Source organism: Numida meleagris, chromosome 19, assembly GCF_002078875.1.
Source record: "Numida meleagris isolate 19003 breed g44 Domestic line chromosome 19, NumMel1.0, whole genome shotgun sequence".
In the NCBI taxonomy this organism is placed as follows: Eukaryota; Metazoa; Chordata; class Aves; order Galliformes; family Numididae; genus Numida; species Numida meleagris.
In genome coordinates this window covers 7,178,994-7,205,685 of record NC_034427.1, presented here as the reverse complement: position 1 = coordinate 7,205,685, position 26,692 = coordinate 7,178,994, and the positions used below count along the sequence as shown (strand labels likewise).

At 41.7% G+C, this 26,692-nt stretch overlaps 1 protein-coding gene across 3 annotated transcripts in view; it reads right to left on the bottom strand.

The window, feature by feature from the left end:
• CDH4 (cadherin 4) overlaps window positions 1-26,692 on the bottom strand; it is a 415,068-nt gene that overhangs the window by 237,578 nt on the left and 150,798 nt on the right. Inside the window, exon 1 of one of the 3 annotated variants that reach the window (XM_021416333.1) lies at window positions 10,749-10,869. The exons of the other annotated variants lie outside the window; for them this stretch is intronic. The gene's annotated coding sequence lies outside the window, so the exon portion shown is untranslated. Of the gene's footprint in view, window positions 1-10,748; window positions 10,870-26,692 lie in introns of those variants that run through there. 3 annotated transcript variants of the gene reach the window in all.

The following is a 26,692-nucleotide window of genomic DNA, read 5'->3' as shown; positions in this document are numbered from 1 at the left end:
CTAAAGTAAGTAAAGAGAGAACTATGTATAATTAATAAATACAGGTAAATATTAAAGGGATAATTTTTTGGGGGGCGGAAATGAATGCAAGGTTCTAAGGTAGCCTGGAGGAAACATAAATGACTTCAAAACATGCATTTGACAAACCAAATGGGCATTTCTGAAATCCAGATTGATCTGCTCATCTAGCACCCTTATAGATATAATAGTGGGAAAAATCACATCCTCGTTGGCCTATTCCAGCATCTATACAAAATCTATTCTACAGTCCAGTTACAGTCATTCTGCTGCCCTGAAATGCATGAAATGGCCATGATATCCCAACCACCAACTGAAAGGATCTTCCAGTCATCAGAGAGCTTCTCACCAGTGCATGACTTCAATCTGAGCAGTATACTTTGCTCACTCCAGATCAATGTGTGTTACTGGGAATGGGAACAAGTGAAGCAGAACAGAAATGAGCATTTTCCTGGATCAGAACTGAAAATCTGCCTGTTCTCCTGGAAGGGCATCCCTACTACTTCATGGCACACACATACATATATTGTATACATTATGTATGTCCCAGATATCAACAATTTGAAAGCTCTATTAGTATCATCTTTGTCAACAACATCGGAACTATCTCTACTCTGCCCTTTAAAAATGGGTATGATAGTGGTAAATATATTTCAAAGCATACATTTAACATACACCGTATATTCCTAATTTTTCATAGTCACATTAGATCTCTTCTACCAGGGAGGAGTTAAATTTGCTCCATTATATAGAAGTCATGTACCTAACCTTGAGTGAAAACCTGCGCTGTGACAAAATATAATCTACTTTTCCTACATACCTCGTAAACAGCTTGACTCTCATCATAAAATATTAAAGCCTAATATTGCAGTCAGTTCCTTCTGAGTATCAAGACTTGGAGTAGCCCCAAGCATGTCAAACATGCATTGGAAACACTACATTTTTAAAGAAAGGCTATGTGTTAACTGATATACTGTAGTATTTAGTCTGAAAACCTTTAAACAGTTCTTAGAAGTCTTTAAACCATTAACTACTTGATGAGTTAATAGCTCTAAAATGACCACTAACATTTAAAGCTGGCTTTTTAAGAAGTCAATAAATATAAAAATTATGAAAATACAGCACTGCTATATTCAACCCTATAACAAGCAAATTGTTTCTCCTACTTAAACCAACTGCAATATTCCCACTGGTTTCAAAGTAATTCCACACATTAGCTTGTAACTTGGACAACTGCCACACCACAGTGGTTCTTTGAGCTGACAAATTAATAAACCAGGTAAGATGGGCAAGCAGCCCTGACCTCTGTCTCCACTTCACTTTGCAGGCATACCGCAGGCAGGGTTTCAACTCCTGCTGCCACGCGCTCAGGGCTCCAGCCCTGTGAGGCCAGAGTGCAGCCTAACCCCTTGTCCATAGAAACCACTGGATAAAATATTTATCCTGATTTCTTTCTCAAACTGTTAAATGCTGCTTACCTCTATTTCTCTTGAGATTATGCTCCCAGCCACAGGTAGCGTAATTAATTATGCAGACTATTATTGCCCACAGCATACCTATTTCTTACATTTAATGAACAGAACAAGTTGCTCAGCAGTGACAAGTGGGTATACATGTTTGCAGCGTTCCAGTTCTTGTTAAGGGCAGAATCATGAGCAGAACAAACTAAGAATGCATTCTATCCACCATCTCACAGCACGTGCCTCTCAACACTTCCTGTTTCACCCCATTTCCAAACACCAATTTACAAATGTTTCTTAATCTCTGGAGACATCGCCCAAATCCCAGGGAGGCATGGAGGCCAACGTCTCTTTAAGCACCTGTACTTCGTGCACATCAACACATCCTTCACCCAAAACGCTTGTCCTGGCGCAGCTGGATTGAATGATGAGGGCCACAGTTTGGTGTTAAGATGGAAAGCAATTTGGGAAACAGCGTGAGGAATTACTTCAGCCAGAACAGCTGAGGCAGGTTGAGTCCCTTGAGAGAAACAGCAGCTTTGTTAGTAACAAGCTGGAAACCAAGTGATAGCCTTGTAAGACGAAGAAAATAATAGGGATCTCTTTGTTTAAAGGTGATATTATAGCGAAAAGCTCTGAGGAGTACTGAAACAGGACCTTTGGCATACCAACACATCATGCTGAGATCAGTGCAGAGTTTCTGCCTCAACATATTTTTTTTTCATATTCTCCAGCCTGAGAGCACAATGCTGTGCTGCACCTCACCAGAACCGCTTTGCCCGCAAAGGCTTGGTCGTCAAATGGGGAGAAATGGGCAGACAACCTATTGACTACACAGATCAATCCCTTTTCTTATCCTGGCCCATGAAACTCTGCCAAATTTTAGCACTAGTAAAATGGCGTGAAATTCCCTTTTAACTTGAGGATAAGGTTTCCAGCTCTTTAAAAGAGACTGCTGATAGCAGGTAATGGATAGACACTGCTGAAAGAAACACTGCAGTGAAAGGCCAAGAAAAGTCCTGTTTGCAGGGAAGTGGAGTTAAAAGACTTGCCTCGGTAACTGTAATCAAACAGCCAGATTAAAGGCAGGACTGGATTTCCTGAAGTCCACAGAAATTCTCAGGAAGGCCCCACTCATGCCCTGAGAAGACAATGAGCAGTGGCTGCTTTTTCTTATTGAAAGGCTTTCCTATTTCTCCCTGGTCTATTCGTATCACTTGGAAGATGAAAGACACGACTGTCACGCACCTGGCATTACCTGCAGCACTGGGTGCATCGGTGTGGAGAGAAATTGAGGTCTGTAATGTGGAAGGAAAAGCAAGCGGAGGGGGCTGGAGAGGAACCACCAACACAGCAGGGAGCGGTAGAGAAACGGCAAGTAAAAAACGGGACTAATCGGGTGTGAGGACAGGTCCTGCACGTGCTTTGTGATGCTTTGTGTTGGCAGGAAAAGAAGAATGCATTACCTGACCGAGGAATGTATTTACAGAAATATAATACAAATGCATAGAAACCTATATATGTATTTTTAAAGTCACAGCTATAAGTTGTTTTTTTTTTTAAATTACTGTTCTGCCTTGAGCTCACTGAACATTTCTGGTGATTTCAGCAACTAAATACCTGGTACTTTTTTTCTTCACTCTCCACGTTCTTCATTCAGTGTAAAAGTGACCGCTGGAACTCCTGTAACATTTTGGTCTAATTCGAGAGATGGGAAATTCTTGCATTTCAATAGCAAGATTAAGGAACACCCTACCAACCTGTCCACAGTTCAGAAATAACTTGTTATTTATTTCCTGACGCAGACATTAGACAAGTTGTTTGGGTGAAGTGGTGAGCTGCAGCCTGCCTTGCATTTCATGATAAACAAGCAAATAAGCATTCTTCAGTTTCTATTAATGTTCTGGAAGATATCTCACCAATTTCACCTTTGCGTTTGCTAATTCTTTATATTTATCATGTTTCATTTTTTTTTGTATGAACAATGTACTGCGTAGGCTATCGTGAGCCTTCCTTTCCAGATAAATCTGATATATACAATCATCTTGTAGAAGAAAAGAGCAAGTTACCTAAAACCAAGCCTTAAACAACTCTCCTGTTTTTCACATTTTTTTAAATTTCCTCAAAATTTTAAATTGACAACCACACTTTCATTTTGGATGAAACAGTAAATATTGCTCCTGTGTTTGCTGCTGTCCATGTACTCTTGTTAAAGGTGCAAATGTTTGCTCTTGCTTCAGAACTGGGAGTTGGAGGCTGCATCCTGCCCATCAAATGGAATCATCACCAAAAGGCCACATGCTCCACCTTCCTAATAAAATGACGCACTGTGCCTCATACTACATTTGCAAATTTTTCATGTAGGCACCATTTTCTTCTTATTATTATGCTCTGCATTGTGCTTAGCACCATAGGACTCTATCCCTATGTGGTAGCATAAAACAGTACGCATAAAATACTAACAGTAATTATCAGCAGAAAATAATTAGATGAACAAGACTGTGACCTCCCAGTGATAAAGCACAATAAAAGGCTGGCACATAAAGCATTCAGGGTACTTAAAAGCATCAGTACCAAGAGAAGTAGGGCTGGTGATTGAGACAAGGCAAGAGAGCACAAACAGAAATACTGTTACGCACTCCAGGAGGATTTTTGCTCATTTCAGACATCTGTCTGCGCTCCTCTACAAAGCAGAAAGATGGGCTCACCTGGAAGTTGGTGAATCATCTGCAGAAGGAGCATCTCTCTGCACTGACTGCAGGACACCCGGGGAGAACTGCCTTCTGTCTGAGCCACCTCATTTGGAGACCTACAGGAAGGTATTTAAGCACTCCCCTCTGATAGATGGTAAATGGGGCATGGACTTCACGACAGGCGCTTCGTTAAGGAAGATGTGTTTTATGACACTGCACACGTAACGTGTGGCTCTGAGCTTACTCCTGTTAGGCGATGAGTTAACTCAGCGTTATATGAGAGCTTTCTTAGCGATTCAGAAGATGACACATCAGGAAACAGTGTGCACCTTACAGAGCACTTAATGCTAAAAATCAGAGGCGTTCAGAAACGGAGGCTTTTCAGAGTTGACGATAAGGCACAGCAGCCACCTGAGCCCTGCCCAGATTTGCTGCCTATGTCAGTCAACACGGTTCCACTGATTACAATCACAGTTAAATATTAGACTTGAGCTGAGAATCTGTCTCGCGGTTTCTTTTGTTCAAAGGTCTCTGTATACTTATTTCTCATTTTTTTCTGTAAGGCAACATGAAAACACTAATAGAAAAGAAGCATCCCCACAAAGGTGATAATGAGATGGTAAATCTAGTGATCCTCCTGGTGTTCCTGTAAGCAACAAAGAAGGAGCTGTTTGAAGTAGAGGTTTCCATCAGAAACACAGAGGGTGATCTCTTAAATACTGCATTTATTCAATAAAAATATTTTTAGAGAAGTTGCATAGGCTACATTCTTGCAAAGGCTGCCCTCAAATCCTCAGGGTAATGAGTCGACGGTCACAGCACTGCATCTGTGCAATGGACAGAAGGTCCGGGAGGTTTGGCTCCAGCAGCTCACATCTCTGGGGCAGATGACAGATGTGTCTGTGCTGCTGAAAAACAGCTACCTCCATCTCCACTGACCCAGCTATATATTTACTACTTCTTCTTTTCCCGTTTTATAACTAGAATTTTTATGCGCAGCTCAGTGCCTTAACAGCCTTCCCTTGCCATTACTGATGGTGTTTGTATCCTTACTAATGCTTGTAATGGGGAATTATCAAAAGTGTCATAAAAAAATCGAATGATTCAGTCGCAAAATGACACAATTTTAATGGCACCCACTGTATTAAACCAAGAATGCTGTGAGCAAAATGTATATTTACTGAAAAGTTTGTTTAGTTTGGAAGCCTTGGGTTTTGTCCAGCGTTACTGGCTGCATGCATCAAGCAAATTCCTGTCCATAGATTACAACACAGTTTCCCCTCATTAGTGTAAAGTGAGTGACATTTTGAACTTTTGTGGGAAGACACATTTCAGGAAATAAGACGCTGGTGTCTGGAAGCTAACTGCCGGGTCATTACCGCAGCAGTGCTGTGCGATAACTCAATAGTGGCTATGAAAATTGACCTATGGGAGCATCCGGGGGAACAGTTCCTTCCCGCTACTATCACCACAGCTTAAAATATATGCTAGATAACTTAGTAGCCACTGGACGGAAATTGTTAACCTGACACTCTCTCTCAAGGAGACACTTGTCTGTCCCATTGGAACCCAGAGAAGGCAGTAATGAACCTCACTGCAGAAGAAGAAAAACCCTCTCCCTTTTCCACCTCCTGAAGATGGGCAAGAGACTGAGACTGGCTACGTCTGCAGGCTCTGCTTTGGTAGCAGCAGCTGGCTTGCCTGCTTCCAGCCCCTCAGAGGCATCATTCCCTTCATGAGCTGGAAGGGGAAGAAGCCTCTCTCCTTACTCCCTCTTCAAGAAGCTCATAGATACAGTGATATGTGGGAAAGATTGCTGGTACTCCACTGCTTCCCCAGAGCCCCTTAGCTGCTATAACTCAGCTGAGCACCATCTACTGAAACAATCGTTTGTTTACATTAAATCTTACTTCAAACATGATAATGGTATCATTTCATATTTATACAGTGCTATTCATCCCAGAGGATCCCAAAATGTTTCAGCTACTTATGGGCAGCAGCTGTTTAATAGTGGATAGTATGACTGCACAGCAGTGCAGGGCAGAAGCAGAGAAGAGCTCTGCATCCAACAGAAGCTAATGGGGAATTCAGGCAGGTGAAACAGAATTACCCAAATTGCAATTTAGCCAAGACGCCTGGGGCTAACATCTTTCTGCTCACAAAATGATGCCCTTAACAATTCAGAGGGCATTCATCTGTTGACAAATAGAGAGAAATGTCTTTGGATATTCATGCAGCTTGCTTAACTCAAAAGAAAATTGAAAATTATAATAAAACCTGTTCCACATTCTTCATTCATTAAAACTGCGTCTGTGCCACGTTATTTCTGGGCATATTAGCATCTGCTGGGAAGAGCTCATTAAATGACCATTAGGCTGGTCTTCGTCCCTTCCAAGACAGAGCAGAAGTTGAAAGTCTGTTCTTCTTTTGAGGCATCACATATGTAAATGGCAACAAGGCAGGATTTCATTTTGGCAAGAAAGATGATGCAAGGACAGAGTCTTTTGTTGAAAACATTGTGAAATGGAAGAAAGTGCAGGAGAAAAGGCTGTGGAATAGCAAGCTTAGGAAGAAGGACTGCCACAGACACTGAGGAATGACTGCTGTCACCCACAAAAAAATAACAGGGACAACCTTGGCCACTGATCTATAGACTTGCCACACATTCAAGGAGATCTGGCCTGTCAATAAGTCAACAGAACATACGGAGTCAGGATGGCCCTTAGAGCAAGGGTGATGGAAGAAACATTGCTTAGCCCCAGAGCTTCCACAGACAATTCTGGAACTGAAACTGCATCCACAGCAAACTGGGCAAGACTGTGTAACAGGAGGGCAATGTCTGCACAGCACTATGGGAGAGGAGAAAGTTGTAGGAACAGTACACTGAAGAAAGAATGGGATAGAATCAAATTTGACATGGGAAGCACCAAAATCCAAAGCAATTCTCAGCTTCTCATGGTTTCTGCAGTCCAGATCAGCCCTGAGACAACCTAGATGTGACACATTTACATTGGTTTTCTTTTCTAAAAAAAAAAAAAAAAAGACTTCTCACTTCTACCAGCAGAGTATGAGAGATAAGAGTTACAAGTCACAAAAATAATGTTACAATTGGATAAATGAAAAGAATAGTTGGAAAGCACCTCACATTCCAAGGAGTAAATAAAAAAAGCTGAAGGCTAAATTTGTGTTTGGGCATTTTTACCTTACCAAAGGCTCTTCCTGTGGAGAGACTGCATCAGGGCACTATTTCTATGGCTTTGCGTAAACACCATTACCTCCTCTCTTCTCCCACTTGCTCTTACCCATTTTACCTTTTTGATTTCCCAGAAATATTTATTAATAAGGAACAACAGAAACTGCCATACAGAATCGGGGCACTATAATCATCTCCCTTGTTATCCGATCTGTGACATCCTTTCAAAACATCTAATTTGGACTGAAGTTCAACCTAGTCCGTTGTTGGCAGGCACGCAATAATCAAGCAACTGTCCTCATGACCATTAATTCAAATTTGCAGGTTTACCAGAATGGGAGATTACATCTTTCCCTGACGGTACGATTCTTTGGTGCTTCAGCCTGCTTCCTCAGAGGACCACTGGAGCATCTCTCTGCCCGTACGTGTCTCTGTGCCATCCCTCACCCCCTCCCAGGTACCTTCGGAAGCTTTTAGTTCATTTCAGCTGAATTTGTCAGGAAGACAGAGATCTCAAGAGCTTCTCATTCCATAGTAAGCAGGCATCTGGGGAGAGGAAAGCTGTGGCGTGAGCTCAACTCCTGCTGCATTGCCACCAGCCCTGGGACAGGGCCACACGAAGGCTTAGCCACAGAATCTGCTCCCAGGGCAGAGAACCAGGCATCAGCAATGCACCTGCTTAGAACTATTTGCTAATCTTCCCTGTCACAACTCCTCTGGCCAAATAGGTTTTGGAAACTTCCCAATGATATTGTGTGTCAGTGAGCTCCGCAGACTAATTAGAGGCTGCAGAAAAGCTTTTCCTTCGGGGTGCCTTCAGTTCCACTGATGATCCCCCCCTTCCTTGCGACCCAGAAGGAATTATATACAGTATATCTCAGACAGTAATTACTATCACCTTCTCCTCTTAATTGATCTGGCTCCAGTGAGCAATAAGAAATTAAAATAATTAGCAGATATGCCCAGTGCTTCTAAAGTCCCACCTACGCTTTGTAGTCTATTTACACTAGAATCACCTGGGCCCATCGCCTCAATGGCAGTGCTGCACTGCTCTGGCTCACTGAGCCATTTCACTAGCCAAGCCTGAAGACGTTTCCCAACCCATACGCAAAGCCCAGCCATAGCTATTGCAGGCAATCACCTGAGCCCTGGTAAAACAGCCCTTTCTCAAACTCGTCTGGAAAAATCCTGAAGCTCGTTGCTTTCCTGTCCCCTGGAGAGACAGAGGATTATGAGGAGGTCTTCGTGCTGCCAACATTTATACGTTTGCTCCACTTTCACTGGAGATAGAGAAACGCATGCAAGTTGGGAAGAGAGGCTAAGATCTTAGAATAAAAATAGCACATTTAAGGGATTAATTTCATTTTTGTTCCTAGCGATTTCTGCATTGCATTAATTAATGTTCCATCTTGACTGCTGAGCATGGACAGATTTATTTTTTTCTAATAGGAAGAGAGAGCTTTGAGCACCATGTGGTTTTTCCCAAGCACTTGTTCCTCCAGTAGCTAAATGTGGAGATATCACTTAAAGCAAATTGTGCCCTCTCTCTGCCCCTAGCAAATAGACACTGATTTTTTATTATCTTTTTTCTTCTGTGCACAAATACTCTGTATCCATCTCCCTCCTTTCAAGAAGCAGGGAAAATCCAGACCCCAGCAAAGTTCAGTCTTTGTCCCCTCGCACTCAGTAAATTTAGTCAACAATATTAATCCACACTGAACAATTCTGCACAGTACAACAACAAGCTGGTTACACAGACAGGGATGCATTTGGAATTTAAATTAGTTCCTGTTATTCTTGTTCTCTTGAAGCCCGCACAGTGCTGAAGAAGCCTGTCTAATATCTCTTAAAAAGTGGGAAAAAATCAATTTAAAATATATTTTAACTATTCTGCTAGTACTATTGTCTGCACTACTGAAGGAGAGACTGTTTCTTGATTCCCCCCCTTCCACAATTAAAGGCAGTCAAAGACACACATTTCCCTGGTTGTCTTGACAATGCTTTATGATTAAAAGACTCAAATACCTTCAGCTTGCAGTGCATTTAGAAATATAATGAAAACAAAGAATAATTCAGTATTCTGCAAATTTGTCATCTCTTCATTCCTTCTACTTCAAAATTCTTTTATTAACATAGTTTATTATTTCTATTGCAATACTTCTAATGAGGTCAATTCATACACCCATTGTGCTAGGAGCTGTACAAACACAACAAAAATAATGACGGAGTGTGCTAGTTATTTAAGCTGCATTCACACAAATGTACACTCCCATCCTGAACTTGAAATAGTGTCTAATGGTTGTGCTAATGTCTACCAGGAAAAGGGTGAATTATTTGTGCACATTTCTTTAAGTTGGATAAGGTCATATGTAATTCCTCCTGCAGAACATTCACTGAATTAAAATACATTATTTCCTCAATTCCTTTCCTGCAACACATCAAGGGATTATTCAAAAGTAACCCCCTGGCAACCTTTCAAGGTAGGCTCAGCTTCCATTTGTGTCCTCTTGAGCAGCACCAGGTTGAGGAAGTCAGTGTGGACCAGACACCACTACTTCCGCCTTCAAAACACACCTACTAAAGTGCTTATTTCAGAACTTCCTGATCCATCTCCAATAATCTCTATTCCTTGGTCTACTCTATTGCTCAGTATAATTGAAAATACTAGGAAAGCCTTTTCATTGACCTATGTGAACTGGACACATGAACAAATATGTCATTGGACAAGCAAAGGTGCCAGCAGATGCCTCCATTCACTGGATCCATAACAGAAATGAAAGCAAAGACTGAAATAAATGCTTTGAATCTGGATTATATGAAGTAATACAAAGAGATCTTCAGAAAAAGATAAACTGAATTGTTATAGTCCCTCACCTTAGACAAAGCGTCAGTTAAACTCTGGCCCTACAGCACTTTCCTCCAAAACAAAAAACCTAATCTAATGCAGAGTGAACATTTTCACAGTAAAAGCTGAATCTTATTTGTGCACTGAATTGACCATGACAAAGGAATGCCTTTGTTTTCCAAGTTCTAAATATTAAATGGTATTTTCTCTGAAATCTCAGCTTGGGAAAAAATCCCCTGCTCTCATTTGAGCTAAAAATTTTCTTGGTCTTTTCTCCCAGGCTCTGAGAGCTTCTTTACACATTTTATTGTGAAGAAGGATGGAAGAATTATGGTAATTTAATGTTTATTCTTCTTTGTGAACTACTCTCAGCTCTCCCGTATAAATAACTAAATGCTCTTATTAGTCCTAACATACAGAGAAATACATTCAAGACTGTCTCAGTGTGAGATCTGCACAAAAAAAAAAACAAAAACAACCTCTGCCTCTCGCCCTTATTTTTCCAAGGAGTTTGATATTTGTCTCTAGTTTTTTCTTACCTTCTGTTGTGACAGCAGCATCCCTCCAGGTATCCAGAACAGACAAGGACCACGGTCTTACTGGGACAGCAATTTTCTATCTTGTGACCAGCCTACCCAGTTAGATTTATTTCAAGAGCGCATGTCTATCAGCAGATGGGATCTGTTTAGCAGGCTCCACAGGGCTAGGGCTGATGCCAAGAGAACAAAGAGCAATGCCAGGAGCACCACTGCTGCTGTTCCCATGGACTACTGCTAGGGATGTGCCTGGGACAAACATCACCAAGTGCAAGGACCTTGACACTGGGATGCTGACTCCACTCAAACAGACCTCACATGGCCATACCTGTGCCAGTAGCAAGGGCGCTGCATATTGCATCTGTATTGCACATCACTCTTTTTAAGTTGAACTGAAAACTTCAGGAAAGACTGTTTTCTGGAGGAAACTTTCCACCTCCAAAGTATTTGTGACAGTAAGTCAGACTTCATTTTTCCCCCGAGGTCTGAAATTTCCACACAATTCAGGCCAAGGCACTTCTAAAGGAGCATAAGACAGACAAGTTCCTCATAAAGTTGAGAAAGAGAAAAGTGACGTTTCAAATTGTAGTCAGATTGGACTTCCCAGTGGAAATAACTCTCATGTCTCACTGATGAGGCTGAGAGCTGAGAAACAATTATGTTCCTCACTCAAGTGAAAGAGAACGTGAAGTACAGCATTTGCCTTGGCATTAGCTCTAGAGAACCTAGCAAAAAGCAGCAGAAATCAAGTCAAACTGAATTTCAGCATTGGCTCTAGATCATGGAATCATAGAATGGTTTGGGTTGGAAGAGACCTTTAAGATCATCTAGTTCCAATCCCCCTGCTGAAGGCAGGGATACCACCCCCTAGACCAGGTTACTCAAAGCCTTTTGCCTCGAGGGAACCACATCTGTGCTGCCATTTTGCTATGGGTAAAATGATGGCAATAATATTAATTAGCTCTCTGAGATAACTACGCTAAGGTATACATTTTTATCTCCTACAGTATGGCACATCTCTCTAGAACTACACAAGCAGAAACGTTTGAGCTTCAACAGTCTTTTCCACAGTGCAGCTGTATTTATAAGTACTCAGAGCACAAATTGGCAAGCTTAGTTCTTTATTCTCCTATTGATTTCAATAGGACTTCTGAGCACAGAGTGTCTTCAGCAGTGTACATGCATAGGTCTCAAAGTAGCACATCACAGTGAATAGAAATAAATACATAGTAAAAAAAATAGCTGCAAAACACACTGGGGATATTCTTTATCAGAACTGAAAATTCACAGTCTCAAAAGAAGAAAACAAGAAAAAAGTGTATTTTTTTCTTCTGTTAAGTATGGAGATTAGCAGGCATTAAACATAAATGCATAATATTATACATGTATCTTTATAAACACATAATTTCCTGTCTTTTAAAAACCATTTTAGATGGTAAAGAAGACTACACAAATGACTTGTTGATTGCACTGTGAATCTAAGAACTCTCTAATTATTGCTGCCATCTACTCATAATTTCAGAAGCTAAGTTACTGCAAAAAATAAAGTCAAAACCTGACACTAATAATTGGATCTTTTGAGTTATTTTTTCCCTCTCAGCACAACAACTGTTTGTAAGCACTAATACTTCTTTTCTATTTGCTTTTCAATAGTTCTGGAAACTAATGTAAATATTGACGATGCAAACTCTAAGAACAGAAGACATTTTTCAGCAAAGAACGTGAACATCAGGAAAAGGAATCAGAAATGTCAATGCACATGCCAAGACCTTGCTGTATTTTAAGCACTGGAGGTGAGGAGGCAGGGGAAGGACCCTGTGCCTGCTCCATTGCAGACAAGCTAGGGAGCTGCTTGCTTACCCACAGCTGACAGTTAAGCAGCAGAAGAAAGCAGGAGACTCCACATCTCAGCAATACACTCTCTGGTCAGCACACCTATTTATGACACATTCCTCCTGGCCCAATGGCTGTGGCCAACAGATCAAGCCATGCCAGCTGTGGGCCGTGGGGTTGGAAAAACCCATAAGTAACAATGAGCAATCTTCTCATATGGACTTCAGCCCTTTGGGACACCGGAGCACGTAGGCATATTTGGAGGTCAAGGCTCTATTCATCGTTAGCAGAGATGCAGAGATAATGATGAATACTTACCGTTCGTCAGGCAAAGAGTTATTTAATATATGCCAGATGAGAGCAGTAAGGAATATGCACCTTACTTCATTAATCAATGAAATGATCCTTTTCTTCCTTATAAATCACTTCTCAGTGGAAATCTTGCACAAAGAAATGTGGCAGCTTTTTTCCCACTCAATTTAAAGAGAATAAGCTCCAAATTCTCCTTCTGTGTGGTATGTTCTTTTAAAGACACATGACTATGCCATAAAATCTTTTTGAAGGGACATCATTCTGCATACGACAGAGCAGTGAATTTGTAGTGATGCTCAGAAGGTGCTAGAGAAAACACCTACAGCCGGGCTTCTGCCCGCTGATGTTAAATGCTCAATCCCTTTAATGACAGCAGTTCCTCAAGCATTTCATTGAGGCTGGATCACTGCAAGAGTGAATGCCATAAACTCCAAGTCTTCGTGCTGATCAAAATATAACTCGTACAGAAAGGGCTGGATGAACCTCAAGCGCACAGCTGCTCATTTTAGAGTTTTATTTTTTACATTCTGAAAGTTTATGTGATCTAATTAGCCATTTTATTTCACAGAAATACATTTTGGCACTGCTGGAGTCGGAGCAGCTCTAATGCAGGGGGTTTGTCTTCAAGGGAGGCAGACGAGCGTGTGGAAAATAAGCATCATACTTCTGATTGGAGGCATTACGACGGGGAAGCAGTGCTTCACTTGCATGGAGATTGCTTCACTGATTTTAAGCTTTTAAATACTATGCATTTGCTCAAATATAGCTAAGGAAAAAACAGTGACAATGCCCACCAGAATCATCTACATATTATTCGGTCTTAATGAAAAGGCTGAGAATGTCAGAGGCAGGCCAAGGCCTCTGTGCTTGCTTCGGGTTATTGGCAGGGCTGACCCCAGCCCCATTACAAGCACACGGGAAGGTACCGCAGAGCTGCCCACTGCCCTACAGCAGCTCCTGAGCCTCTGATTTTATCTGGTTACCAGAGAATGTGGATTATGTGACTGCTCATTTCCGAGCCCCAGCTCTGTTACAGGGGTTATCTGACGTGTGGGTTTTAGCAGAGAAAACGCAGCAATTAAGTTCCTGTATCCGTAGCTGTGGCAGCGCAGGCACCCCAGGGAAGACATCCTGGCCGTGAATACATCCAAGCTATCTGGATAAACAAAAACATGTAGTCTCCAGAGCCAAATGTCAACCAGCCACTTTCAGAAAACACCGAGATAAAATATCTACCTGTGCTTGGAGAGCTGACATAGCCTACACACTACTTGACCCAGCCCAGCACTTCAGCAGGACCCCAAAGGCACACTCGCTTTTGAGAAAAACTTTCTCCACAGCCAGCGGATAGAAACCTGTGCTTCCTCCCACACCTGATAGTTATGTCTTGGAGGAAAGCAATCCAAATTAAAATTCTTCAACTCAGACATAGGAGAGAGATGTGGAAAACAGGACAGTCGTGTTAATATCTTATTTATGTTTTCATGCCAGCATTTGTGATAGAATCAAAGTATTAAAGCACAACTTTATCACAGAACAGCCACACATTTGAAACACACAGTCCACTTAAATTTAAAGCCTTCCCTATAATCTGAATCTGGGAAGAAGTGAATCTTCCCAGTTCTCTTCTTTCAACACCACACCTGGATAACAATAGCACAGGCATCCCCTGGCTGTGGAGTCCCAACAAGAATACAGAATGAGCAGCGCTCACTGCTATAACTTCATGGCACTGAAATCATAATGAGAGTGACCAGAAGCAAATCATTACACTACAGAACATCTTGTGAATGTTACAGCAATCAGCACTTTGTTTAAAGCACTTGTGAATGCAAACATGTCTCACCCACACGCTCATGAAGAAAACCTCATCCTTGCTCTCATCCAAGTCACAGGAAATGCCATCTAGCTCTGATTGACTGTGATTCATATAAAAATAAAATATGTATTTTACTGTTAGCTGCAATGTTATGGTATCCCAAGTTGGATCAAGCCAACTGTGTTCTACAGTTACCCATATATGATGAAAAACAGCCCGTACAAAGCAATTGGCTGATTATGGTATCATTCTACAGTAAAAAAAAACAAACCACAAAAAATGTGGCACAGATGATAAAGGATGGAGCTGTCAGAAAAATAAAAACTATCTACTTGAAGACAAGGAAAGGGATCTGATCTTTTGCTATCATTTGACTAGCTTTCACAAGATGCTTGCCAAAGTTGTGTCACTGTGCTGGCCCCTAAGAGTCAGCTTCCTTGGTGAGCACATTAAATGCAAGTTTATTAAATGCACTTTCTGCTATGACCAAAACATTAAATACATTTCTCATCACTAATTTACATATTAACCATTTATTCAAGAGTTCCTTAAAAGAGCATAATGGTACATGAATGCTAGTGTATAGCAGCATATATGCAATATCTGTGATGTTTCTGCATTTATTATGAGACTCAGTGATGTGTTAAAATGCTTTTGACACTAAAAAAACTTCTCCAGGCCAAGGAGGTGGTAACTCACAGCACCCTCAAACCCCGTTGGTTGCTCATGCTTTACAAGGTTAACCATCAATTCATATTTTCTTGCCCCCTTTCAAGCTAAGTTTTTCGACAAAACTTTGAGAAAGACAATGCAAATGAGCATTTTTTAAGAGGTCAAGGATACTTGAAACATTGAACAAGCAAAAAAAATCTTGAGTTAAATTTATGCTGGGCCAGAGAATTTTTTATTGAAATCTTTATGTTATTTGATGTACATTGCAAGTGATGATGGGTTACCTCATACTCCTGTCATGACTGACTGTTGGGAAATGGCTGCAGAACAGGACCAGTTTCCCAGCAAAGATGGGACATTAAACACACAATTAATTGCATGGGGTGATGTGCCAGAAGCTCGACTGTCAGTTCCTGCCCATACCAATTCTAGCTACTAATTGGACTCTTCACCTGGTAAGGACAATTTCCAGTAGTAGGTCTCATACAAATTCCTTACGCACCTGTACATATTTAAATGGAAGGATGCAGCAATGCACACCCAATCCTATAAAAACAACGCCGGTGACACTGCATGAAGATCTACTGTGTTATAATTTAGGATTGGGGCTTAATCAACTGCTTTGACTTACCAAGCTTTACTGCTTTCTAAACAAGGAGTGATATGTAACACAATTTTCAGTCCAGTTTTAGAAACCTTGATCATTTACCCCATTAAATCAGAAGTAGAAACACAGGCTGCTAGCGGGAGCATGTTCTGCTTCTTATATGCAATTCTGTGACAGCAAAACACACCATAAAAATGCATTTGCTGTTTCAGCTGACATATAACACAATATTCCAAAAGAAAATATTAGCCTTGCCGCTGCTACAGCTAGTGATATGTCCTCTCGAATTTAGTACACACGATAGGCTAGAGGATAGAAACATCCCAAAGATAGCAAAGGAATTTATAAGTCAATGATCTGCGTATGAGGAATGCAGACTGCTGATGCAAGCTGCAGTCTTACTGATAAAAAAAATGGATTTCCCATAGCATTGCCGATAGCGCTGGAAACTAATTGGCCTGAGTTTACTCCTGCTGACTGTCCTGTGTTCATTTGGGCTTGCTCTGGAGGACCCAATCAATCACAAGCCCAAGCTGCAGCTGACCCGTAGGCAGCCACAATTAAAACATAGTTCCTACTAACTGAAAGGTAGAAAGTGAATTTAACCCAATCTAAGCCAAGGAGAGAGGGCTTGAAACCACCTGCAGTTCCTAAGACATTATATATTCTCAGACAAGCCTTTTACTCTTAAAGGAAGCTTTCATTGCCTATGACCCTTAGGAAAGCGTACAGAGCATGCTGGCAGACAGTTGATCTCCTGGATGCAGGGTGAATAAGGCAGGATCCTTCCAGCTCCAAACCCTGAGGATCAGGCCCACTATTCTCCAAGAACTTGCTGACTTGCTTTAATGAATGTTCTGTCTAAAACTAATTGCATGCTTGCACATTTTTGGGCACTTGAGAATCTATTTTGACTACGTGGTACAGGATGGCAACCCACAAGAAAAACGCTCTTGGAATAAGCCATGGGCTATGATCTCAGAAACAGGTCCTACACATCCTTAGAAATACAGGCACAGATGCATTGTGAATCTGTTGCTATGCAGGTGTTTCTTGGAGAGACAATTTTACAGAGGTTTGTAAAGATGGAGAAGAAGCAATCCCAACAATATGGACAGCACCTCACCTAGGACATAAGCTTCCAGCTACTGTAGAGTTTTCACATCTCTGCTTCCAACAGCTTCTTCTGGGATACAATGACTATGGCTATACAGTCATACCATGCCTTGCTACAGGGTGAGCCTGATGTGGTCTTGCATCTCATTCTTTTCCTGGCAAGAAATGAGCATTTGCTTATCTCACTGAGGCACAATTTAAAACTTGCCCTTTTCCTATGGTGCAATTTCATTTTTAGGAATTTACCATAGAATTAAATTTGGCTCAGTGGTTTCTGAAAGTACAGTACACACATGAGGCAGAACGTGAACTGCTTTAGCATCACTGGTGCCTCTAGACAAAAGCTGTGCTGGAAAATGCAGGTCATAGGCAAGCCAGAAGCAGCTCCATGGAAAAGGATGCCATTAGCAAATAAAAAAAATGTCATAGTGGCTTATGATTGCTAGCTCTGTATTTTTGGAGGCCTCATTTTGTAAATACACATATATATAACAAATGATTTTAAATGGGTGCTGAATTTCTAAACTCTGCTATCTACTCAGCCAAGGACCCCCCAAATCTCCTCTTCTCTAACATGCTTTTCAGACCATGCAGTTTTATCATTCACAGAGTAGCACTGCTTTCTCAAAAGCAATGAGTTACGGGATGGGCAATTTGTATTTCAAGCTGATTACATTACTGGCCAACTTTAAATCCCTGCATATTCTTGTCTGAACCCTCTGCTAGACATATAGGAAAGCAAAACACATCTGGTCAGAGTAAAGGAAGCAGCCCTGCAATCAGGAACAAATTGAAAAGTCCCTCTTGGAAGCAGGAGGAATTAGCTTTGCGTGACTATGCTTAACACATTTCTGTTACTTAAGCAACTGATCATGGAAAGCATTCCAGTCAAATTTAGGAAAATTGAAATGGGTATTTCATGGTTAAAGCTGAAAGATGCTAAAGCGTATGGATATACCAGCCTCCTCTCTAGCTAAGCTTAGCATTTTCTCAGCACTGAAGTCCCTTTTCCTTTGTAACCGTCTAGAATAAGATTGTTTCCTGTAAACTGTAAAAATTGTGGGTTTTGTTGTTGTTTTGTTCTTTCTTTTTTTAGCATCCTGGGCATGTCCACTTTTTAGAACACTTTTAGAAGTATCCAGCATTTCCCACTTACAAGGTTACAAGAAGGAAGTAATTAGTGTTTAGATAAAACAGAACAAGATGACAGCAATTCAATTGTTGCCCAAATCATAAGATTTTCAATTCAATTAAGCATTCCTTCTCTGGTTTTGGTGACAGTTCCTGCTGGGGAGAGGGCTGTGGGTAATTGGGAAATGACTACAAACAAAACACTTATTAAAAGCAGAATTCTTTTACAGTCAAGTTTCTGGGATCTGCTACTTCTTCTGCAAAGTTAACATCTCAACTGGAAAAAATGCAGAACATCGAACACTGAAAAAGACAAATCATTTTTATTTTTCAGTCATTTCAATCATGATCTGGAACACAGGGAGTAAACTTCACTTACAGGCCAGCTCCTTTGGGAAAAAAGAGGTGGCACTGTGCCTGTCCCGACCTTTGGCTCCTTCCAACCACAGCTGGCAGCACTTGCCCAGAAAAAGATGGCTTTCTTCTTCTTAAGTTTATTGATACTGTCACATCAAGTCTCAGAGCAAAGTGATGCAAAGTGTCTTACACTAAAAATCATGTGTTGGAAATGACATATGAAAATGAAAAAACTGAAATATTTGCACTGCCTACAAACCATAGCTTATTACTTCCTCCAGTTTCCAGCTCTTTTAGCCCAATTCTTGAGAATACCCAACACAATGAAGAGTTAAATTCTGATGAATTTTTCAAGAAATCCAGACAGAACTGAGTAGTTATGTAACTGGTAATGAGGTTATTTAGAGTAGTTTTCATCATTTTTGTACAAAACAGCTAAAATGCTTGCTTTTAACTTTACCACTCCAGTGTTTATGTTTTCACATAAGCTGTGAAGGTGCTCACTGAGTGCTCACAGTGGGAAGGGGAAGAAAGAGCATGAGTGAAAGATGCATGCTGAACAACTTAGGTTGGAGGGACCCTGGGAGGTCACCTGGCCCAACCCTCTGGCCAAATCAGGGAAACATGAGCAAGGGAAAAAAATGAGAAGATGGCTTTTAAGTTTTAAGTAACTAGAAAGATATATAGAGAAAAGGAGATGATGACTGACTGAGAGGCAGGGAACTGTTTTAAAGCTTTACCAGGTAAGGAATCAACTGAAAGAATGCAAAGACAACGGGGAATGTAGTTCTCACCACCTGTACACGGAGAGCTGGCACAAACAGAAAACTGGCTGTGGAGGCATTACTAAACAGACAGAAATGTTATGAGAAGTTTACTTACATGTACTTCTGTGATGGGCTAAGCCACACTAATGGGAAAGCACCTCCCCTATAAGAGATGTGTGCAGTTCACTGAAATAAATACAACCAGAGTCAATCTCGTCCAAGTAGCTGTCATCTTTTCAGTAAATAATTAACATGAGCTGGAGTATGTCAGAGTATCGCTCTGGGAAGAAGCTGGTGTCTGGGCTGTTCTTGGTGGTAAGCAATGACACCCTCAGCCCATTGCAGCAAGGACACATGCCCATTCCAAGTTATTTGCTTGTCCACATGGCACATGCGCATCCTTCAAGGAATGGCTCCGATCCACCTGGCACGCAGGAACATAGGAAACAGTGTCATAACATTTTTGAGTTTAAAGTGCAGGCACAATGTGCCAAACTGAGGTAACAGATGGGGATCCAAACATTGCTAAGTGCTACCTAGCAATGCAACATATGCAGTGCCTGGAAATCACAACGGCATCTAATGGATGACAAAGACTTGCACCAATATTCGGATTGCATGCTTAATCGCGACAAAACTGTGCATCACCAAGGAACAACAGCAACAAGGATAAGAAAGAAAACAGTGCTGGGAGGAGAAGAGCAAGCCACCCCTGTGTCTCTCAGTGACAGAAGACTCTTTGCAGTCCTCGTCTTTTCCCCTTTCTGCTTCAACAGTTTTGGCAGGCGGATAGAGACAACCTGTGAGATAGTGTTGTGTTAAGAGTTTTGGAAGAGTAGGCTTGTATCCAGGAATATAAGATAAAAAGTAAAGTAGACTTGCAGAATACATCCATCTCTTTGAAAGTTAAATATGTACTATACAATTTGAGGTTAATGAGTTGGATTTGTTTTTTACTTATTAAGTATATACTGATTTTACGCAGTCTTTTATTTATGTTATTTGGGGGGATTATTATTATTATGAGGAGAAAAATCACTGCAGAATCCTGAACACCAAGCTTGAAAATTCTTGTCTTCAGTAAGAAGGCGAAAACACTTTTTACTGATGCAACTTTCCTTCTAAACTCATGTAATTTAATCAGAGATGTTCACAGCTAGAATTGCTGCATGCTGGAAATCCTTCTTAGCAATATAGAAGCTACCACTTTACCACTCCACAGATAATTTTCTCATTAAATTATATACTACAGTTAGAAAAAAAGCTACGTTATATTGTTATATTTACAAGTATGCAGTGCAACCAGTGATTGTAAAAATATGCATAATGCATAGCTAGCTTCCCCAAGTAATTAATATGATTATGCATGCAAAGCAGGTAACTGCAATAATTGGGTTGCTATGCAAGCTGTGCAAGTGCGTGCACAATTCTGCACACCTCACATTTTGGGAGGTTTGCCCACTTGGGGAGATTCTGAAGTTCTGTTTTGTGATCATAGCCTAGAAAATAAAAATAAGATTATCTCCTTTGCCATAAACTGACCTAAGCACCAATGCTATTTTCCCAATATAGTTAAATGTTAAAAGCCTTTAATTAAAGACTATAAATCAGAGTGAATCGCTTCTGACCAAAGCAGGCTTACCATACAGGATGTATTTGTTGCAGAAAACCTGCATGAGAACAAAGTCATAACAATGCCATTCACAACTATTAATTGGTACACTGGAGCATTTCTCTTATTGCTTTGTCTAACCAGCAATGGTACCACTTTCCTTCTGAAAACATATCCAGACTCTTCAGCCTTCAATTCAAGTGCTGATGACAACAAATGATGGCCTCTGCTTTCCCGCAGTCCCACCCAGAAGCAAGCAATTCTTTCTCCTGGAATGCCTGAAGCATACCTGAGTTTTGAAATTAATTCTCGTCTGTATTATATTTCCTTTCATCTCAAGCTGTTAGATGGGGATTTTTATTTGCCTATGCAATTATTCTGGGGATAGGAATTACTGTGGATTCCCTTGACAGGGCTGTGCTATTACAGAGCAAAGGAGCTCTTGTGGACCAAAGCCAGGATACAGTGCTGCAGGTGTGTCTGCTACAGGGCACTGCGATACACATCACTCAATTCTTCCTTTCCCCTCTGTGCTCTGCCTGTTGTCATGCACCCCCTTAGCAGTGATGGGTATCCATACATTGCTGGCATAATAATATATTTACAGATTATGCACACAGAAAGCTAGAGTAGGGTAAGTGCAATCAGATTTACCAATAAACGCAAGGACTCTGCAAAAATCACAACTACAATAGAAATTATAACCAGACAGAGTAATGAAAAAAGGTTACTTGGATTTGAAAGACAAGATTCAGATTCAATTCAACCGTGTTTCCAAAGCTTTTGTTACCGCCTTCTACAAACATTCAGGCATTCAGGTTTTGTAGCAAACATCAAGGAATAAGACAGCAACAGATTTTGAGCTTGTAAATAATTTCCAACTTCACATTCAATTCTAAATTTCAGTTTATACTGTGCTGGATAATTGTATAACAGCCAAATACAGAAAAGGAAACTAAAGCTTGGGATAATACAGAAATCCAATAACACAAAATTGGCAATAACTGCAATCCAAAAAGAAAGCAAAAACTCAAAATGATGCTTCAAAGACCTTTACAAATTAATACAAATATGGAATCACTCTAAGGATTTCTTGCTCAAATCTTTAATAAAGAACTCCTCAAAGGAAAATATTTGAATTATTTACTCACCACTGATCAAGTAAATTGACAATGGAGTAATGAAAGTGAGTATTCAGAAATACTTCTTTAAAACCTGAGCTCAAATACTGAAATATTGGCAAATAATAGTAATTAATATTTTTGTAACTGTTAAGTATGCATAAACAAGCATGCCAGCTCTGTCCGTCCCTGCAAGCACAATATGGGTTTACATCTGGTCTCAAGAAGCAATGGGCAGATCCCAAGCAGTTTGGCTGCTCAGTTCAGATAAGCACCCAGAAGCGTGGGTACTTATCCAAAGCTTACTCAACCTACCTGAACCTTCTGGGCCGGCAAAACAGAGCTGGCAGCCTCATCACAACAGGCGCTTGCCTAACATTTCTGGCACTTGCTGCTTCCAGTTGGGCTAGAGATACTGCAGGAATCATGCCTCTCCTTTGACATTTCATATTGTTGTAGTGGCAGGAGGCTGAAAGTGTGGGGATGCGCAACATGGAAAATGAAAGAGAGAAACATTTAAAGACTTTGAGGCAGAGTTTGGAGCAGATGACAAGCAGCCAGGTGCTACCTTCTGCACTTTGTCAAACAGTCATGGCACTGCAGTCACAGAACCATTTATTTATTTACTTATTTATTTCAGCCCTTCTAATCCTTAGGAGATTATCACACAAGCAAGTTGCTCCACAACGTGAAATCTGAAGGCCAAACTGAGCCTCTCAGTCCAAATTTCAGTGTGCACACTTCTGTGCTCAAACTGGAGTGAGCCAGGAATTCAACTGGTGAGAAATGCATCTGCCTGTAACAGGGAGAGGTGACCTTTTCAGCAAAGCATCTCTGAAAAATAACAGCCTCTTATGTAAGACCAGTGTTTGTCTCAATATTGTCTATGATGATACTGGTGCATCACCAAGCATTTGCAAAGCAGCTGCTTACTGACCACAGAGTACATAAGAGAGAACTGCTGTGATTTGACATTAATGGCATGATGCAATGAAGGCTTTCAAATAGCATGTGAACAAGAGCCATTTCACACCCATGGATTTTTCAGATCATGCCTGAATGAGAAAGTATTCCTGTATGACCCGCGAGGTGATCCTGGGAGGACTGGGGGAATCACCTGAGAAGCTGAAGTAACCGTTAAAACTAAATCAATATAACAAAGAATAAAAAATAAGTCAATGATTTGATGGTGCTGTGAGGATGACAGATTTTTCCCTGGAGATGGAAGACAAGATTTTCTGGCTGGGAGAGCCCTAACGCAAGCAGCATGCATGACCAAACCCATCGGCCAGGCATGACGGCCCAGCAGGCCGTGGGAGCACAGCGAGCCAGGAGCTCGCAAGCTCTGATCGGAGATCTGTCACCATCCGCTGCACAGCCTTGGGCAAGTTACTTAACCTCCTTGTGTCTCAGTTTCACCATCTGTAGGACTGGGCTAGCACTCATTTGGCCAGCAGATCGGGGCATTCAGATGCTTAATTAAGGATAGCTGGAGTGATTAAGTGCCAGCTGCTCAGGCTGTGAGACTTGCTGCCCAGTGTGAAGGCCCGGCACCAGGCGCTTCAGCCAGGCATGGTGCCCATGGAGGAGGTCAGGCAGGATACCACAGTACATAGGTCAGCATCCCTCAGCACCGGCGAGCTGGCCTGGCAGCGGCCTCCCACCACTGGCAGATCCCAGCCCGCTGGGGCTAGGAGCAGAGCCACGCTGTGTCTATGGGCACTGCCACAACAGAAACGAATGAATGACCCTGCACACATTGGAAGTCAGGGCTGGTCACATCCCGCTCCTCCCATAGGCTACAAGTGGTGATGGAGAGGAAAGGCCACAGTGGCCGCAAGTCCAGAAGAGGTGTGACTGCAGCCTTGTTCCAGCTGAGACTGACGGTGGGAGCTGCTTGGTCAGCCCCACATGGGAGATGAACCATGGGCCAAAGCTGACAAACAGCGCAAGAGCCAAATGGGAGGGCTCTAGCACGAAAACCTTTCCCAACTCTGCTTATCCCACCATACATTGCCGAACCCCTCCTTTCTCAGAAGTCTCCCTTCTTCTGCTCATTGCATCTCCCTTCAGCACTTAGGTTCTGTCATTCCATCTTTGAACCTCCCCCTTCCCTCTCTTTCCAGGACATTTCTAGTAAGTTTTTAGTGATCATCACAGTATTCAGAAAAACACTTATAGCTTTTCTCCTGAGACAGCCCATTTGGAAGAGGTGTTCAGGTCCTTTTCAGTATTTCCAGGACTACTCAGTCTAAGGAGGACTCATACGTATACGCGGGTACTAAGTGCACTTTGGAATAAATGTTGAAAAAGTACAAGTGACTGTACAAGTTGCAAGGGGACACATTACAAGGGAAGTGAAACTATTCCACACACTATCAGTAATCATTGCATTACTGAATAATGAAAACCAGAAGACATAGTAAAACGGCATAGTTACAAAAACATGAGCCAATTTCACTTCAAAGACTAGAACTAGATGGCAGGAAAGAAGTTCCTTTATCAATACATCGTGCATTTTTTTCAATTTCCTTGCAGTATTCCAATTCCTTCCTGTGACCTTTTCACTGTGAATCCAATCAGAAATATACTCCTATCCAGGTCAGCCCTATAAAAACCAGAATGTTTTAATTTAGAAAGACTCCAGCACACTTGTCCACTGCTCCCAATACATCCAGCCTAGGAATACTCACATATTTGAGTCTTCTGCATCACCAATATCAAAGTCAGACAATGGTACTGAGAGCACAGTGACAGCACTGAATTTTTGGACACGTGCTTGGCGTTCTGAGGAAGGTGGAGTAAGGTCTCTCCTGCTAACTTCCACCTCCAGGTGATCCAATTTTACTGGGGGAGATGATCCATCCTAGGGTAGAACTCACCCTGTGGGGGAGCACGAATTCCGCAGACAGCGCCAGACTAACCAAATCTTCCCACACAAGGCCAAATACTCCACTGCTGACCCCAAACTCCAGCAGGAGACAGCCAAAGTTTTACCAGAGGAAATATCAGAAGAGGATTGCAGTACTTGGCTCCCAGCTCTCACAGACAAGTATATTTGTTTCTTTGTCCTGTGACCAAAGTGATAAAATAGCATTTAAATTCAATTAGGGCATCTAAAATACAGATCTATGTTTTAACACGCTGACATTTGTGGTATCACAGATTTAACATGGAAATGACTGAAAAAATGTTCAGGAAATTGTGTACACTAGTCTATGCTGAGTGGCGAAGGATTCATATTTCAGGCTTCCAGGAGTTTAGGCATGCCACAGCCAAAGTCTGTTTTCTGCTTGAAGATAACCAAAAACATCTCTGTGCTTTGCAATCATGGCAATTCAAGAAGCTGGACAAGTCAAATATAAATCTCTCCTCCACATGCAATGTACCAGGTGCCTCTGCCTGTTTGCACCATGGCTGAGCGATCACCACAGCTTTCACTCTGGAAAAGTAACTCAAGACTTGCAGACCCATACCTCAGCCCAGAGGCTGGCCCAAGCAATGCAAGAAAACACACCAATTGGTTTTAAACCACCACATCATGTAGCAACACTTTCTTACAGAGTGATGAATACCACTGGATTACAGGAGGCCGCTTGGATTAGGAAGCATAATTAAATACAACAATTGGTGGCAAAACTGAGCCCAGATTGATGAGGAAGTTTTACCTTCACATTGACAACATCTCCGAGCAGTGAGGGCAGGCATCATTTGGTTTCCTGCAGCACCACACTAAGTGACAGTGATCGGGATTCCAGTCAGGGCTGGAAGCTTTATTTCCCCTTGAGTTTCTCCAGGTCACCCCTGACTGTTCAAGAACTGCTTGGCCATTTGGGCTGCATGGAGCAGATGGCCCCTGTTCAGAGGTGAGTGCTGGTGCCCACAGTCAGCAGGCTGCAGACAAACAGCCAAGGCTGTCTGGGACTGACACTGCTGCTTGCTGACCACTATGGGCAGGTGACGCACTGGGCAGTGCAACTGAACATGTCCAGACCTCTCTGCAGTACAGCCACAGCTTGCATGATATATAATTTATACCCCTGTGATTTCGCTGTCTGGTGCTACAATATCACTTCTGCCTTCGGGTCACTCAGTATAGACTTCTGAGGGAAATGGAGGGCACCCAGAGGTGGCAGAAAAGAATGATTAAAAAGCAGACCGTCCTGGCTCTGCAAAAGCAGAGTTCCCACAGCTGTGCGTAAGCCAGCTCCTATTTTTCAAACTGCAGATCAAAGTGGCAAGATTTAAAGTGTCAAAAGCCAGTGTTCTTGGACAACAGAAGCTGGTATTTTAGGGCAGGGTATGGTGGTTGTTTCCAAGCTTGTTACTATATTCTTTCTCCTAACATTGTTCAAAGGTAAGTTTTTGCACAGACACAGCATAGAGTTTACATGCACATAAACCTGTAATGAGCCCAATCTTTACTGGACTTTTGGTATGCTGCTCATTTGCACTAAAACAAGAGAACCAAGTCTTCCTCAGCAATGCTCCTGTGTTGTTTTCAATCTGGGGTATTCCATCTTCATTTTGGTGGGGTTTTCTTGTTATGGGAGGTCAAAAATTTAAATGTCATGTCATCATAAGTGCCTAGGCCAAAACC